The sequence below is a fragment of the Danio rerio genome, chromosome 23 (genome assembly GCF_052040795.2).
Source record: "Danio rerio strain M-AB ecotype USA chromosome 23, GRCz13ab, whole genome shotgun sequence".
Taxonomy (NCBI): Eukaryota; Metazoa; Chordata; class Actinopteri; order Cypriniformes; family Danionidae; genus Danio; species Danio rerio.
In genome coordinates, this window is record NC_141043.1 from 24,047,643 (window position 1) to 24,066,459 (window position 18,817).

At 35.6% G+C, this 18,817-nt stretch overlaps 1 protein-coding gene across 26 annotated transcripts in view; it reads left to right on the plus strand.

Moving 5' to 3' along the window:
• The window catches only part of kcnab2b (potassium voltage-gated channel subfamily A regulatory beta subunit 2b), a 176,255-nt gene that overhangs the window by 44,554 nt on the left and 112,884 nt on the right, over positions 1-18,817 (plus strand). For 4 of the 26 annotated variants that reach the window (XR_015522891.1, XR_015522893.1, XM_087305924.1 and 1 more), the window contains exon 1: positions 18,638-18,815. The exons of 16 other annotated variants lie outside the window; for them this stretch is intronic. The gene's annotated coding sequence lies outside the window, so the exon portion shown is untranslated. Of the gene's footprint in view, positions 1-18,599; positions 18,816-18,817 lie in introns of those variants that run through there. 6 more of the 26 variants (XR_015522894.1, XM_087305932.1, XM_087305925.1 and 3 more) reach the window with 5 other exon arrangements.

Genomic DNA, 18,817 nt, shown 5'->3' on the forward strand with positions numbered 1-18,817 from the left:
TAATTTTTGCCATTAGAGAATGCATATTCAGAACAAACAAGGCATAATCTGATGACATTGTGACAAGTATGGAATTATGGGTGTCTTCATTACATCCTCTTGCAGAAATCATGTTCATGAATGAGCTAAAGTAACTTATTTCTGTGGTAATATGAAGCAGAGTAAGGATGAAAACCATCGAAGCAAAACAAGACCGTATAAGCAATTGCTGATGAGAGATGAGGGGGATGTGGCACGAAAGCAGCTGAGCTTTTATTATGTCACAGTCATATAATCAAAAGTCATAATCATAAAAACATGTGCTTTGCACTTTATGTCAAACCATATAGACATATTATCAATGATGTCACCCATATGTTTCTTAAGATCACAAATGAAGTGGGTGTGGCCAACCGTCACTTTTTGTTTTTTTTTTGCACATCATCGCTCCAACCGGGGGTAACCAAATAAAGGCAAAGATGTGGAGAGATTGCGCAGAGCTACAGACAGCTGCTAGCATTTTGATTAGACTGGCTTTTCTTTGGGAGAAACGTTTAATACTTCGTTACCTGAGACTCATTTGTGTTCTGACCACATGTGCTCTGTTGTACACTATATCAATAAAGTGTTTAGTCTTTTAAAAACACTGTTTTAACACATTGATCCACCAAATATTGTTCTTATGATGTTTTTCTATAGGGGGAAAACGCTTAAACACTTAAATATAGACTGTGTTAGCAAATGCAAGCCTATTTATGAAATCCAGGCATAACACTGTGCCACAACACTTCAGATGACTGTTTATGGCCTACAGCTAATCAATCTGTCAGATTCTAGAGTGCATTACAGGTCTAAAGAAAATGATCAATGATAATTTATTTTAAATAAAACAAATACATTTATAGATATGATAGATAAGTACATAATTTTACTTACCTGGGAAATGGAGGCAACTTGAATGGTTTGTGAGCACAATTAAGAGCACACAGCATGCCATATCATCCGATAATTGTAAGAAATAATCCTATTGATTGACTGTGTAAAGCCACATAAAACAAAACAAAAATACGATATATATGCCGAGTTCAGCGGCTAATCAGCCGGATTCAGCTGAGGCGAAGTGATGCGACCGGCAAGACCTCGCTGTCACTCAAGTGACCCCGCCCTTAATTATGCAGACTTAATAAACTTAATAGAAATCAAAGTTATAAAAAAATCACCCCACTCAAAGTTGTCATAAAGTGTAATTTTAGCTATATGAACCAAAATCTTTCTTTGTACCAGGCTGTGAACACCTTTTTGTCTGCAGTAAAATTGGCCATTTTAACAGTGGGGTCAATAGGAATTTGCTCTATTATAGAGCCAGGACTAGCAGAATTTCGATGAATTGCAGTTTCAGTTACATCCGTATTTGCTTCATGAGGAAGAGCGGGAGATCAAACATGTAAAACATGCACATTTATTTTTTATTTATCTTTAAAAAGAATGAATATACGGTGGCCGATACAGCTCAAACTTACTGCAACTTAAAGTGTTGTAGGTCACATAAAAACAATGAAAAAGATGTAATTAATTACTCACCCTCATGTCTTTCCAAACCCCTGAAAATGTCTTCAGAAGGCAAATTAAGATATTTTAGATGAAATGTTCTCCATAGAGAGCAAGCTTTCTGACTTGTTCAAAGTCAAGAAAAATACCCAAACATATTCCCAAAAAAGACTTATCCGACTTCTGTCTATTCTTATCACTGTTAAAATATCTGGCAGATGTTTAAGGTCATCAAACCAGAAAATGCTAGTCATTCCCAGATCGAAGTTGAAAAAAAGGAGATTGATCTTTCTTATTAGTAGGTCCTAAAATGTGGAACAGGCTGCCTAGACTACACCTCGTAGAAAGAGCTTTTCAATTGGGAGAAAATTGATCCTATTGTACCTATCTGGTGTCTTGTTATTTATTGTTGATGTTGTGTGGTATGTTAAATGTATTCTATGTTGTTTTTTATATAGTGCTGTCTGTTTTTGATAATTTATTTTTAGGTTTGTACAGCACACTGGTCAACAACTGTTGTTTTATAGTGCTTTATAAATAAATAAATAAAATAAACTAAGACCATATGCATTCAATGGTTCAATCAGAATATTATCAAGCTACACTGTGAAAAATATCCAGAATTTTCCATATTTTGTGATTCATGTTTTTATTTTTCCTGCTTTGTTTATGGTTTTGAATTGCATTATGAGATCTATCTTTCTTCCAACAACTTTTAACCTTTGAACGTTTAAAATTCTGACTTTTAAAAGTTACTTTTACTAACATTTGTACTAATTAACATTTGTAATAATTTAAAGTGATATATTGTCTCAGTTGGTGTTCAGAGGGTCTGCAGGGTCACCCTAAATAATTACACCACTTAATAAAAAGTATTAAAGGTTGATAAATCAATTATGAGAAAATTAAGGTTCTTAATGTTATTAAAAAGTATTGATTGCGTTTTTACGAAGTCTTAAGATTTGTTCAAGCCTTGTCCAAAATGTTTGACTCCAAAAAAGCGTAAATATATTTATTTTCCTCCTAATATTAACAATGTCATGATTGATCCACGCCATTTGTTCAGGCCGAGGCGTGTCCAGCCAAGCTCCTCCGTCCGGGTGATGTCACGTAATTTGTGACGCGGACGCGAACGCGGGAAGGTGATGTGATGCTCTCCACATGTAGCAAAACCATAGAGTGAAATAGATGGCAAAATGGGAAAATATGAGTTTGCATACTCCTGGTTAGAGAAATACAAGTTTCAACACCGAAAACAACCATGTAATTTATTATTTCAAGCTTTGTTTCTACCGAGCTTATCTGAGTTCTGTTGTATGGTTGTGCTACATCAATTTATTTAACTGCAACTGGTTATTATGTTAAAGATTTGATACTAATTAGAACTTGAAGTGGCGATGAAGTCTTAAAATATTCTAAGAAAGTCTTAAAAAGGTCTTAAAAAGGTATTGAAATTACCTTTAGGATTCTTGCATATAGCCTGGTGTTGTATATTGTGGTATAAAAACCTTGTAATAAACTGCCTGTACATTTTCTTTTATTTTACAGATTTAATATTCTATATATATATTTTTTTATACATTGTATTACTTTAAACTACTAAAAGCAGCCACAGTTGCATGAACACATGCAATATACAGTAATGAGAAGAAATTGTTAAATAACTTCATCGTTTGCATTTTCAATAACAATTTTAATTTTGTGCTCTATCATCTACCCTAAAGTAGCTTCAGTTTATGCAATCACTTCTAATTGGTGTGAGCAGGAAACAACTGTATTAACCTATTTGCATTTCTGATACTGTTTACTTCACGACATACAACAAAACACTTTTCTAAGGTATTGTTGTTAAATTTGTAAATTTAGCTTGGACTTGATGCCTCATGCTGTGATCCCATTGTATTTTGTAGATTATATCTACAAGCTACAGTCATCTGCAGACATCTGTAAACAATAAATACATAAATAAATAAAAATGTAGGCTAAAGGTTTTTTCCTTTAGTTTGTTCAAAGTCTTATTACTTGTTCCAGTAAGCATTACCATGACTCTATTTAGGAACAAACCTCAGAGTCACCTTTCAAAAAAGACCAAAACCATGCATGAACTCCAAACGGTTCAAGAACAGCGTGCAGTTCACTTTGGTAACCGTCCATTTCAGGACAGTTTTACAGAAATGTTAAGGGGTTAACTGTCGCGAGGACAAGAATGCAAAAGACAATGGTGACAATACAGTAGATGCCTTTGGCCAGTATGAACAACCACCCTGACCTACTTGTACTTATACTATCACCATGATAGACACTCATCATTATCAAGGTTATTGTTTTAGACTGCAGCTTTGCCCCTTTTCTGTTTCTTCATTTCTCTGAGCCGGGATTTTCCCAAAGTTTTTCTCCCCTTTTGTCAATTGGTGGATTTTCTGGCTTGCTTGGTTTAGATCGGTGGAGCTGTTCTTCAGTAAATTGTCCTTCAACAGTGACAACTGTATTAAACTGAATTGAATCAGTTTAATCTACAGAACCTAGAACTACACTAGCATTCTACCTGTCTGGTGAATAAGTGAAATATTGTTATGCACTGTAAATAAAATGCAGTGTTACACATAATTCCTAATTGTTCCAACACAAATGAATTAAGTTAACCTTTTTTATATAAATTTAAGTAGATTGAACATATAACAATTAAGTTGACCCAAAAACATTAGGAATTGTGTTGGTTCAACTCATAGTACATAAGTAGTCGAACAAGCTGCAAAAGTAAAAAAAAAATTGATTAGCTTTTATTTGTTTTTGACTTTTTTCATCTGCTACAGGGGTTTCCAAACTTTTCAGCTCACGCCCTCCAAAATAACAATTCTAGTGAATTGCAACCCACACCATCCTTAGAGGTGGTTATAGACATTGCACACAACGGTGCACACACACCAGTAAGAACTATATAAATGAGCTTTTTGACAACACAAAAAACGTGCTACAGTCTAACAACCATATCTTTTTTTATAGTCATCATTCATTTGTTTAATTTAATAGTAACCTCACCTAAAGAGACTGGTGGGCAATGTTTACAGCAGAAGTCTATTCTTGGTTTGTTTTGGAGACCACCACTTGGAGAACATCCTCTATGTTCAGTCTTGACCTTTATTTTAAATGTACATGAATGCCGTAAAGGTGCCAAAGTTTAATATTGTGCCTTAAAATCAATCTGCTTCAACTAACATTGTGTCATTACTCTTGTGTAATAACCCCAGGCGTCCCAATCCAATGGAAAAAGAATTGACAGGTTGGTGACTTTTTATTTACATGTTCTTTTTATGTAACTATTAAATATTATTTATATCTACTGCAGGTTATGGATAAAATATGGTCATTCTAATAGTTTAATAACAAAATATGATATTTTTATAAAACGCCAAGCAAATCCGACCCCCAGGAGGTCCCAACCCACACTTTGGGAACCACTGATCTATTACACTATATACAAAATAATTTAATAAACAAAAAAGTCATGACAATACGTTTTTACTTCAACTTATTTGAGTAAGTTAATCAGGTTTCAACAATTTTTTTTTTCAGTTAAACTTTAATTTATAGTTGCATTTGAGCATTTTGGAATCCTTTCAGCTGATCGCCGGGTCTGGCGTGAGCACTTTTAGCTTAGCGTGCTTCTGCCAGACCCAAAGATCAGCTGAATGTATTCAAAATGGTATACTTTTTAAGGGGACTTTGCAAAAAGTGGAGTGTTCATTTTAAGTCAGATTAATTTATACAAGTTGAAATGACTAAACTGGTTCAACTTTAAAAATTGAAGTAAAAAACTTTTTTGTAGAGTGTATGTAAAATGGCTTTGACACAATCTACACGGTGTAATGCACTAAAAGTAATATGACTTGACTTAATGACTCAATGACAAGGTAAAAGCCTGAAAAGGCTTTTCTGTGTAAATTGGCCTCCTTTTCTATATGAATTATCACAACCTCACAATCAGGTTCACCAGTAAACATTTTTTGTTTTTAAAAGATGACCAATAGGTGTCTAATAGATAAAAAAAATTTATTGGCTTTTATTTGTTTTTGACTTTTTTCATCTGCTACAGGGGTTTCCAGTAAACATTTTTTGTTTTTAAAAGATGACCAATAGGTGTCTAATAGATATCTAAACATAGTCATCTTGGCTAAAACAAGACTAAATTTGGGCCGTCAGTGAAAAGCTAATAGACGTCTAGGAATAGGCCAAAACTAGTCATCAAATAAGCAAAAATGAATGACTTTAGGCGAGGCCGTGGCACAGTAGGTAGTGCTGTCGCCTCACAGCAAGAAGGTTGCTGGGTCACTGGTTCGAACCTCGGCTCAGTTGGCATGTTCTCCCTGCCTTTGCATGGGTTTCCTCTGGGTGCTCCGGTTTCCCCCACAGTCCAAAGACATGTGGTACAGGTTAATTGGGTAGGCTAAATTGTCTGTAGTGTATGAGTGTGTGTGTGTGGATGTTTCCCAGAGATGGGTTGTGGCTGGAAGGGCATCCGCTGCGTAAAAACTTGCTGGATAAGTGGGCGGTTCATTCCGCTGTGGCGACCCCGGATTAATAAAGGGACTAAGCAGACAAGAAAATGAAAGAGTGATGAATGACTACACAAATAAAGTCTTTCTATTTGACGACTAGTCTAGTTTTGGGTTATTCTTTGATGTCTATTAGATTTTCACAAACAGTCCAAGTTTAGCCTTATTTTAGCCAAGCTGTGTACGTTTAAATTTCTATTATACCTCTATTAAAGACAAAATTGTTTGCTGGGTCACCTCAGTGGTATGAGGTTGTGTCCCACTTGATACATAGAGAAGCGGTGAATTTCCCTCTCCCAATACCAACTAAATAGCCTGTAAATCTAATCATGGGCTTATCCTACCCTCCTCAATGGCTCCTCTTGTTTCCCACATTGGAGAGGATCGCGCTATGCAACATTTCATCACCATCGCCTCATAAAGACATCAGTCTCCTCCATGATGGCGGGCAGAAGCAGCGCGAGCAGTGAAGCTGTGAGTCATTGCTTATAATCCCAGTGTCTTTATTACAGCGCATGGCAACATTTCCTTCAGCCGGATCAGTTGTCTTTTTCCGGTGGGTGTTGTAATGGAGGCCGAGGGCTGCTGTAGCCGAAGGTGTTGATTTGACGTTAGGTGTGAGTGATACAAGGCATGTGGGGCTGGTCTGAGGACAGAGGGGAGAAACCCCAAAAGCTCTGCAGGCATACATGTCATGCATATTGTAGCTAAGACATGTTGAAAGCATAATAAAAACACCCTGTTATGTGGAGCCACACAGCGGTTCACACTGCCGCAATGACAATTGTGCAGTTTAAGTTCATTTAGATGCTTTGTGCGTGGTACATTTATGAAAGATGGTGACGCAGTAGGTAGTGCTGTCGCCTCACAGCAAGAAGGTTGCTGGTTTGAGCCTCGACTGGGTCTGTTGGCATTCCTGTGTGGAGTTTCCTCCAGGTGCTCCGGTTTCCCCCACAGTCCAGTCTTTCATCTTAGTCTATGATTTATCAGATGTCGCCACAGCGGTATGAACCGCCGACTATTCCGGCATATGTTTAATGCAGCAGATGGCCTTCCAGCCACAACCCATACACACTCTCATTCACACACTTATACACTATAAGTGTTGGGGGTAACTCATTACAACTAACGTGAGTTACGTAATAATATTAAGTAACGAGTGAAATAACGAATTACTTTTCAAAATTGAGTAATAATATTTGAGTTGCTTTTTAGTTAAATTATTTAGCTTTTAAAACAGGCAAAAAAAAAGATGGCAGAGCCTTACATTTCTGTGATATAAATATTTCTTTATTTTGAACACATAGAAGAAAAGGAAAAGAGGATGACCTGAATGGACAGTGATTGCACTTTTAAAAAAAAGTAAAGGAAAAAAAAAAGTTCTGAAAGAACTTAGGTCAGAAGTTTTTCTAGGACCAGGTCAGAAAATGTAATGTAAAAGTAACGTAATGCATTTGAGTTACCATAAAAAGTAACTATATAAAAGCGCAACTACTTTTTTGGGGGAGTAATTCCATATTGTAATGCATTACTTTCTAAGGTAAGTTCCCCCAACACTACGCCAATTTTACTTTATTCAATTCACATATAGTGTATGTCTTTAGATAGTGGGGGAATCCTGAGGACCAAGATCCAGCGACCAGCGACCTTCTTGTTGTGAGTCCTAACCACTGAGCCACCATGCCGCCTCATTTGAAACATTGTTACAATATTAATTTGAAATCTATTTAGTAGTAGTTTAGTAGTTTAATAGTATGTATTAAGTGTAATATGATGATGTTTATGAAATAACTGGTTAGGTTGATTTCTCTAAACCATAAAATAAATTTTTGTTAAAATTTAGCATTACTTATCACTATAATGGTCACATTTTGTTTTAAAGAGTAATGAATACTATCTAGATTTCTATCTAGTACACAGTTTTTTAAATCATGTTTAATACATCTTTGTTTATTTTGAACACTCTCAAAAATACAAATTCGGTCACTGGGGTATCTTTTCAAAGGGTACATTTTTTGTTTCTAATATGTCTTTAAAGGTACATATTAATACCTAAAAAGTACAGTTTTGCATCTTACAGTACCTTTAGTAAACATTAAAAGTATAAGTGTACCCTAAAGGTACTAATTTCGACCTGTACTGTTCTGTAAAAAAGCCGTAATTTTACAACTTAAAAAACATGAAATGAGACTTCCGGTATGCCTCGTGGAGACTAACGTTAGACGCAGGTGGAAGTCACTCCGTGAACATTCGTGTATTTTTTCTATTAATCTCAGTTATCTTTGTCTTAAATCTATAAAGTGAGCAACGCTGCATCATATCTATTCGCAAATATGCCAAAACCGGGAAAATCAGGACGAAATATCGCTGAAATGTTGGCTGAAAGAGGAGGCGAGCAGGCCGCTAACGCCTCGCCGAGGGAGGATGAGCTAACACCTGCTTCTCTGAAGGAGATAATTACGACTACCATTCGCACGGAAGTGTCATCATTACGAACTGAATTCTTATCCGAGCTCCGTTCTGCCGTGTCCACTCTGCAATCAACCCTCTCACTACAAGCTCAGAAGATTGTGGACATTGAAACCGCACTTAATGACTCAGACGGCCGCTTGACAGCGATTGAGGCACTGTGCAACGCACTGAAAAAAGAAAACGGCTCCCTTAAACTCAAAGTGGATGATTTAGAGAACCGCTCGCGGAGGCAAAATCTGAGGATCATTGGAATACCTGAGGGATTAGAGGGTCAAAGTCCGGTTACGTTCATGATATCACTTTTTATTGAACTTTTCGGAGACAGTGCCTTTGAGAGACCACTACAAATTGACCGCGCTCATCGCACCGGCCAAAAAACACACCCGAACGCATATCCTAGGCATATGCTCGTCCGTCTCCACCACTATCAAACCAAAGAACTCATTCTGAAACTAAGTCGTGAACGAGGCTCTTTGGAATTCAACGGTGCGACGATTCGCATTTTCCCGGACATGTCTGCTGAAGTGGCGAGGCAGCGAGCCGAGTTCAAAGATGTGAAAGCTTCATTTCGCATCGCTGGCGTAACCTATGGCATGCTGCATCCTGCTAAACTACGCGTCGATTACAAGGGACAGCGACATTTCTTCCAAACCCCACAGGCTGCGATGGAATTCTTCACTGCTAACATCAAGAATGCAGCGAATCAGGTTTGATCGACGTAACAGTTAAATGGTCCGAATCAAGAACTGAAGTAAAATTAAGAACTGAACTGACATCTTTGCAAAACGAGTGAAGCCTCAAAATAAATAAAATATGCAATACCATAGCATATTTACCCAGTTTCTGTGCTTTAAAAATACTTTACTTTTTATAGTCGTATGTGATTTTAAGTCAGATACATGTATGCGTTGTCTACTGTTTATTGAATCATTTCTATATACATAAATCCGTTCACGGAGCGCTGCCGAAATGACAGCCAAAGTTGAAAGTTGAAACTGTTTACTGGTTTCTTATTCACCTGACTGTAATGTTCTTTTCAGTTAGGTTTGTTATGGATGCTACATTCCGTGACAGTTCTGGTCACGTGGGGGGGACACGGGTTCTTTTTATGTTTTTTTGTTTGTTTTTGGTTCCTTTAGATTTCGTTATGTCTGCTCATTTTGTTTATGCTCTCCATTCAAACACTCTTGACTACTTGAGAAATATCAAGTTATTGTTTAACATTAATGTCAAATGATACCTACCAAGATAGACGGGGCAGGGTTAATATAATTAGTTGGAACGTTAAAGGCTTAAATAATAAAGTGAAGAGTGTGAGGGTTTTTTCTAAGCTAAACAAATTAAAGCCCAATATATGTTTTTTACAGGAAACCCACCTTAAAATCTCGTGCCAAAAAAGCCTGCAGAGGTCATGGGTGGGACAGGTTTTCCATTCAGGCTTTAATAATAAAGCAAGAGGCACTGCCATTTTAATTAATAAGAATACACAGTTCAAACCTTCCAATATTATTTCAGATCCCAACGGCAGATACGTGATTGTGCCAGGCATCCTCTATAATAGTCAAGTTACTTTAGTAAGCGTTTACGCACCTAATTGGGATAACCCAGATTTCTTTACTACACTCTTCTCTAAACTCCCGGACCTGAATCTTTATCAACTGATTATGGGAGGTGACTTTAATTGCATTCTAAACACAGTTCTTGATAGATCATCCCCCAAATCAACCCTTCAATCTCAGTCTTCTAAAACAATTAATTCTTTTTTAGAATTGTGTGGAATAACTGATATTTGGCGTTTCCTAAATCCTACTTCTAAAGTTTTTTCCTTTTTTTCTCCTGTGCACCATACTTATACACGTATTGATTATTTTTTCATTGACAGTAAACTTATTTCTCGAGTGAACTCCTCCTCATATGACACTATAACTGTTTCAGATCATGCTCCAGTAATTCTTGAACTGGTCCTTCCTGGAAGCTATTCATTTTGTACTTGGAGAATGAATGCTTTACTTTTATCTAAGAGCCATTTTGTTGAGTTTTTTTCAGAAAAGATCTCTACATTTCTTGAAATCAATTCAACGGATGGGATTTCTTCATCTTTACTTTGGGAAACACTTAAAGCATATTTACGTGGAGAAATAATATCTCACTCAGCTTATAAAAAAGGAATATAAAAAAGGAGTGTAATAAGAAACTTTTTAAACTTTCTGATCAAATTGGTAAATTGGACCAAATTTATGCACAACACCCAAGCACATCACTATTTAATGAAAGAATCTTTTTACAATCTGAATATAACCAACTTTCTACTGCCCAAGCTGAGCAGCTTTTGCTCAAATCACGACACCTTTTTTATGAGTTTGGTGATAAACCAGGTAAAACACTTGCACTGCAACTCAGGCTTAAAACAGCAAAAAACTTTATCACCCAAATTCAAACCCAAGAAGGCATTATTGTTTCAGACCCTCAAGAAATTAATAATACATTTAAATCTTTTTACTCTTCATTGTACCAGTCAGACTCCCTTAAAGACCCTAACATTATTAGTAGATTTTTTGACAATCTTAATATTCCTCAAATAAGTAGTGAATTAAAAGCAAAAATGGATGAACCTATCAGCTTAGATGAAATTTCAAAATCTATTGCACAAATGCAAAGCGGAAAATCTCCGGGGCCTGACGGATTTCCCACAGAGTTTTTTAAAAAGTTTTCCGCTCAGATTTCACCTTTGCTTCTCTCTGTTTTTGAAGACTCTTTAAATAATGGTAATCTCCCTTCTTCTTTGCGCCAGGCATCAATCTCTCTTCTTTTAAAACCTGATAAAAATCCATTGGAGTGTGGGTCCTACCGTCCTATCTCTCTTCTTAATGTAGATGTAAAAATCTTGGCTAAGATTCTTGCTCTTAGATTAGAAACTGTTATCCAAGATATCATACACCCTGACCAAACCGGCTTTATTAAGAACAGACAGGCCTTTTTTAACCTGAGGAGGTTGATGAACATAATTTACACCTCATCTGACTCCTCTGTGCCTGAGGCCTTAGTCTTACTCGACGCGGAGAAAGCTTTCGACCGCGTCGAGTGGGACTATCTATTCTACACATTAAAAAAATTTGGGTTTGGTGACAAATTTGTTTCTTGGGTAAGACTCCTATACTCTTCTCCCTTGGCGTCTGTGAAAACAAACAGCAATAGTTCGGATTATTTTCCTCTTCACCGTGGCACCAGACAAGGTTGCCCACTTTCCCCTATTTTATTTGCTTTAGCTATAGAGCCTCTTGCAATTTGCTTTCGCAATAATCCTGAGATTGCTGGTATTTTCAGGGCCGGAAAAGAACAGAAAATTTCTCTTTATGCTGATGATGTGGTATTGTATATTTCAGACCCAGAAACTCGTCTCCCGTATGTTCTGGAACTTTTGAGACAGTTCAGCGACGTCTCTGGTTATAAGTTAAATCTGCATAAGAGTGAGTTTTTTCTTATAAATCCTGCTCCAAGATCCTTTCCAGTGTCAATATTGCCATTTAAATTAGCCTCAGAAAATTTTCGATATTTGGGAATAACAATAATACGAAAATATACTGATCTTTTTAAACATAATTTTGTTGCAATATTAGAGAAAACAAAACAAGATCTAGCTAAATGGAAAACTCTCCCACTTTCTCTTGTAGGCAGAATAAACACAATAAAAATGAATATTCTCCCTAAATTTCTTTTCCTCTTTCAAAGTATTCCAATTTTCATACGAAAGTCATTTTTTAAGTCCTTGGATCAAGTAATTTCGGATTTTATTTGGAACGGTGGCCCAATAAGAATACAGAAATCATTTCTTCAACAACCCAAAAAGTTAGGTGGTTTTACACTTCCTTATTTCTTAGTCTACTATTGGGCGACTAACATCCACAGTATTTTATATTGGAGCCAGTCACACTACGGACTCTGCCACTGGGTCCCAGAATGGGTTGAAATGGAATGCGATTCTTGCACCCAAGTGTCTTTGCATGCGTTACTATGCTCTTCATTACCATTAAAGACATCAAACTATTCCTCTAACCCTATAGTACTTAATAGTCTTCGAATTTGGTCACAATTTAGAAAACATTTTGGCTTTCAAACAATGTCTAGTCTGTCTCCCATATATAAAAACCCTTCTTTCCTGCCCTCTATCTCAGACCAATCTTTTGCATCATGGTTTAGAAAAGGCATTGTAAGCATTAATGACCTTTTTTGTGATGATACATTTGTTACATTTTCTTATTTATCAGAAAAATTTAACCTTCCCAAAACTCATTTTTTTCGATATCTTCAGACACGTGAATTTATACGAAATACTTTTTCCCATTTTCCCCTTGCACCTCCCAAACAAGAAATCGATCAGGTTTTAGATACAAAAATTTGTAAAGGTGCAGTCTCTAAAATTTATAAAACAATTTTTTCATTTATTAGACAGTTAGATTCCTCATCCTTTTTAAAAATAAAGCAGAGCTGGGAATCAGATCTCAATCATGTTTTCACAGACGAGGAATGGTCCAAGGCTCTGTCTCGTGTACAAACCTCTTCTATTTGTGCTCGTCATTCCCTTATACAATTCAAATTATTGCATAGAGTGTATTGGACTAAGGCAAAAATATCTAAAATTAACCCTGGTTTTGATCCAACTTGTGATCGGTGTCGACAAGCTCCAGCCACTCTTCTTCATACTTTCTGGCTTTGTCCAGCGCTAAGCACTTTTTGGGCATCAATTTTTAAATCAATTTCTGAATGCTTTCTTTTAGATATTGAGCCATGCCCCCTAGTAGCATTATTTGGACTTAACCCTACAAATGTTTCTTTGTCATCTACACAATCAAATGCACTTGCTTTTTGTTTAATAATTGCTAAAAGGCTTATAACACTAAACTGGAAAAATCCTTCCCCACCCAGTTACATACATTGGATGCATGATCTGATGCAGTCTATGCAAATAGAAAAGATTAGATATACAGTTTGCGGTAATACTGAAAAATTTGACACTATCTGGCAACCATTCCTCTTACACTTTAAAAATAAAAATAATAAATAAATAAACATGTATATATGTATGTGTATTTGTATGCAAGTATATAGCTGACTTATCTTCCCTACCCCTGGCTTGGTTATGAGTGGAGAGTGTGTTTTTTTTTTATTTATTTATTTTATTTTTTGTTTTTATATATATATTTTATTATTATTTTATTTTCTACTGCTGTACCCTTTGAGTATTTGTATTTATATATTCTCGGCACTGTTGTTGTTGTTGTTGTTGTTTTTTGTTTTGTTTTTTTTCCTTAATGCATGAATATGTAACTATATTTTATTCAGAGAGAAAGAAAACGTGAGCAAAATTGTACTCTACCACCACATTGGATCAGTTGATGTCTAATGATTCTGTGTATCTGATGCTGTGACTCTCTGACATATTTCAATAAAAACAGAGTTAAACTAAAAAAAAAAAAAAAAAAACATGAAATAGTGGCTGCTTAATTACAGAAATGTACTGTAAAATATCAGAGGTTGAATTACAGAAATATACCAGAAATTTAAATTGAAGGAAATTTCTGTAATTTTTTGTTCGATATTTTACGGTAAATTTATGTAATTTAACAGCATTAATTCATTTTTATTTTTATTTTTTCAGTAGGCCAGCTACCATAAAATTACAGATTTTTATTTTTTTTTAACAGAAATTACAGAGACTGTACCTTTTGACAGATTTTGTACCTTTATTTCTTACAGTGAAGTGTTTATTCTTATAAGTGAGTATTCTGAATACAAAAAAGAAGATTACCAACTCCAGAAAAACTGACTTTCAAAAAGATGCAAACTTTTAAGGGACGCTGCACAATACAATGTATTGTTCGTTTCTGCTGTGTAGGCGAAGTCAGATTCATTGAGAACAAATCTGAATTGATCATAAAAAAGATGTTTTTATTTGCAGGCGGCAAAAGAATAGCTCAGAGTAATTAGTTTACAAAAGGCTTTTTGTTCCTTCCCTCTTTGCGTCTGGAGCGGCTTTCCCCTGCTTTACTACAACAAAGAGGGCTAGAAAAGAAAGTTGGGTGTTTAGGAAGCTGCTGTGCTGTGGCTGATTTAAGTTTCGGCATTTTGCAGATGGCACTGCGGGTGTATTTGCATTGTTAGTGTTTCTGAATCTAATCCCCCATTCTTATGAGGTTACCTGGTTTACAAGCAAGTTTAATAAGGGTTCCCTCACTGTGATCATACGCACACCATAAGCTTCTTTTGTGAGAAATCAAATCAAATAAATAAATAAAAAGGCCTGTGTAAGGGGAAATAGCTGCGGTGAGACCCTAAAGCCTGGCTGCATATTTTGGTAATCACATACAGTGGCTGGTGGATTTGCACACACTCACAGAAATAGGCTGGTTCAAGCAACCCAAATCTTTAATCCGTTGTTTTAATGAATGCGTTTAAGGAACCACAGTGATGAAATGTATCCGTGACATATAATGCAAACTGTGCCTGCTTATTAAATGGACTGGCATACAACATAATTTTGTGAATAATGGACATTTGTGACTTGAATTTACCTTGATTTATTTGCACTCTTACTGTATATGGATCTAGGTGCATATTTTTTAATGGATGATTTATTGTTTATTTTAGATAGATACACATTCCTGTTCATGAATTGCTTTAATGCCAAATAAAGAAATGTGAATTAAGACTAACATTTAAAAAATATGTTATTATTTAGCTTTGAAAATATAATTTATTTAAAGATTTTCTTTTTAAAACACTTTTGAAGTAACCATTTGTTCAAAGCACCTCACTTTAAAATAAGCAAATGCCGCCATCTAGTGGAAAGCTGAAATATTGCAAGACTCTTCAGCTGTGGACAATATCTGGTCTGTTGCCCACCACATTCATTATGATAGTTAGACTATAAATACTTCTTCTTAGCCATCATCATTTTAGCATTTGTCCTACCAGGACATGTGAATGCCACTTACTAGGACCTGTACTGTGTAGTCTTCTGCTGCCTTTAGCATGTTTTTAGCATACCTGCTTGGTCATGTAGGAAATTGCATTTGAGATCCTGATGAGAATATGGCGAGTAGAACATGTAGGATTACTTTGGCTGTGACCCTAATGGCAGTGAGGTTTAAGAGGGTGATAGTAAAACATTTACATTACATTAACATTTAATCATTTGGCAGATGAATTGTCAAAAGCGACTTTCAGTTATGTTATGTTGTAATTTAAACAAATTAGCATGAAAATGTCAGCAAAAAACAAATGAATTGTTCTAATGGATTATTTTACATGACAGAACTGATAGTTTAAAGAATGTTCATGTATAATGATAATTAAAAAAAAGCTGAATAATGATGGCGCAGTAGGTAGTGCTGTCGCCTCACAGCAAGAAGGTGGCTGGTTCGAACCTCGGCTCAGTTGGCGTTTCTGTGTGGAGTTTGCATGTTCTCCCTGCCTTCGCGTGGGTTTCCTCCGGGTGCTCCAGTTTCCCCCACAGTCAAAGACAGGCGGTAAATTGGGTAGGCTAAATTGTCCGTAGTGTATGAGTGTGTGTGTGGATGTTTCCCAGAGATGGGTTGCGACTGGAAGGGCATCCGCTGCGTAAAAACCTGCTGGATAAGTTGGCGGTTCATTCCGCTGTAGCGACCCCGGATTAATAAAGGGTCTAAGCCGACAAGAAAATGAATGAATAATGATGAGTCCGTGAAGGATGTTCTCAACCTCCGCAACCATTATAAAGCATTGTTTAAACACTCATAAAGAGTTTAAATAAAGTTTAGTTTCAGTCAAAGCATGGTGAATTGGCTTTCAGCTACCATGCCCCTCGCTGCTGGAATCAGCTTCCAGAAATGATCAGATGTGCACCAACGTTAGGCACATTCAAATCAAGAATGAAAACACATGTGTTTAGCTGTGCCTTTACTAATTGAGCACTGTACTATATGTCCAACAGATCACACTACTATGTTCTTTTCTTTTTTGATTCTTTTATAACCTGTTTTATTTTTTTACATTTTAATCTGTATTTAACTGTTTTTAATAATTTCTATTGTTTGTTTTTTTATTTTATTATACTTGTCTTTTTATTCCTGTTTATGTAAAGCACTTTGAATTGCCACATTGTATGAAATGTGCTATATAAATAAACTTGCCTTGCCTTGAAGATGGCTGCCAGATAAGAAGATCTCTTATATTTTTGCAGTTTAGTATAAATTGTTCTTTTGTCAAAATGGTTACCCGACTTTTTGATTATCAGAACTGAAACAGGTAGTTTTCTACATTTACATAATTGTTAGATTTACATTTTTTATCATTAAAATAAACTTTTTAAAAGTCTAATTATTTGCACTGATTAAAAAACTGTAAAATCATCATAGTTTACCTATTATTTGCAAAACCTCTATTGAGGCACCTCTTTCTCTGCAACTCTTTTCTCGTATACCGCAACCATTTAAGGACAGTTGTGGTAGAGAGAATATCTGTTTTTGGAATGAGAATTTAATTAAATTGCATACTAGATTCAAATACAGTAACCCTTTTGACTTTAATGTTAATTTTCAAATGTGCTAACTTTTTATTTTGCTTTGATTTGTTTCATTTTAGACAGTCAACAAGTGAAAAAGAAAAACCAAGCTAAGGCTATTGTACAGCAACCCAGAACTACTTGAGGAGTACAGAAGGAATTGAAAGAGATTAGTTAGATTTGGAGATGTAGATTAGCAGATGTGATTACTAAAAGATAACTCTATAGTGTTAGGAAATGTAATCATTTAAGTTAATAATAATTTAGTTTTAATTTGCACACACAGTGTACAAATGCATGCACGCGCGCACACACAGAGAGAGAGAGAGAGAGAGAGAGAGAGAGAAAGAGAGAAAAAAAACAAAGTCAAATATCAACATTTAGAAAATATTTTGTTTGCAAAAATACAAATTCACCATGATGCTGGAAAAAATGCACAAGATAAAAGTCATCTGCATCTTCAGTGACCTGAGGGTGAATAAATTACCTAAACTACAATTTTGGGTAAATTATCCCTTCAACTCAGTATTGTAAAGGTGTGTGGATTAACTCTGAATTTAGCATTTATTAAAGAAAGAGTTAAATAAAAAATTATATAATGTGTCATCTCACAGTACTATTCTGCTGTTGACAGCAGCCAAATGTCTTTACACCTTGTAATTAGCCCTATTTTTAAACACCCTTTAAAGCAAAACAAGACTGAAGCATCGTCTATTCACATGAAGGAATTTGCCTGTCGTTGCATTATTTTTTTATTAATTAATTTCTTTTATTGTATTTGCTGAACATTTCCAAATCAATTGCATAAAAAGTCTTACAATATTACACATTTTATCATAACGTGTAAAAAAAAGTAACAAATGTGTAAAAAAAACAAATAAAGAACAAGAGTGGGATACATAACATTTACCATAGAGTATATAATAAGTATATTCACAGTTCTGGTCACTTTACAACTTGAAAGTCCTTTAAGAGTTTCAAAATACATTTTTAATCAGCCTTGAAATGGAACATGTTAGGCTTCCTCTTCGACCATTTACACTTGTGTATATGAAACTTGCCTAATAATATCAACAGATTTAACATAAACAGGAGATTCTTATCTATATCTCTTTCTTATCTATATACAATTTGACATCTCTTTTCTTAATAATAATTATATGACCCCTCAGTATTAAATAGACATTCAACATCAAACCAGAAATATATAAAATACATACAATTAAAACATAAATGCACAAGTCTCAACATCCATTCCGTAAAAAAACACAAGATTTAGAAAGATCAACTTTATACCTCTTGAGAAACTAGTTGGTTGGATATGTTTTATGTATAATTTTAAAGTAGATTTCAGTGACTTTATTAGTGACACAATATTTGTTGTTATCAGGTTCCAATTGATATTCTCAAATTGGTTATTCCAAAAGTAATTCTGTCTAAAAATTGCAGGACAATGAATCAAACTTCTAAGCCTGTCGTTGCATTATGATCTTCAGTTGCGACCGCAATGATGTCATAATAACGTTGATGAAGAGGATTACCTCACGCACTGCGATTCTGACCAATGGCGTGATAAACACCGGTCTGCTTCTCAGCGCGGCTAAGATGTCCAATGACAGCTGCTCGCGTACGTCTGATGCGCGTCTCTCTGAGAGTAGCGAGTTCAATGTCTCTGCTGTTGTTCTGTATTAGGAATTCCCTCATATCATATCTCTGCGAGAGAGGT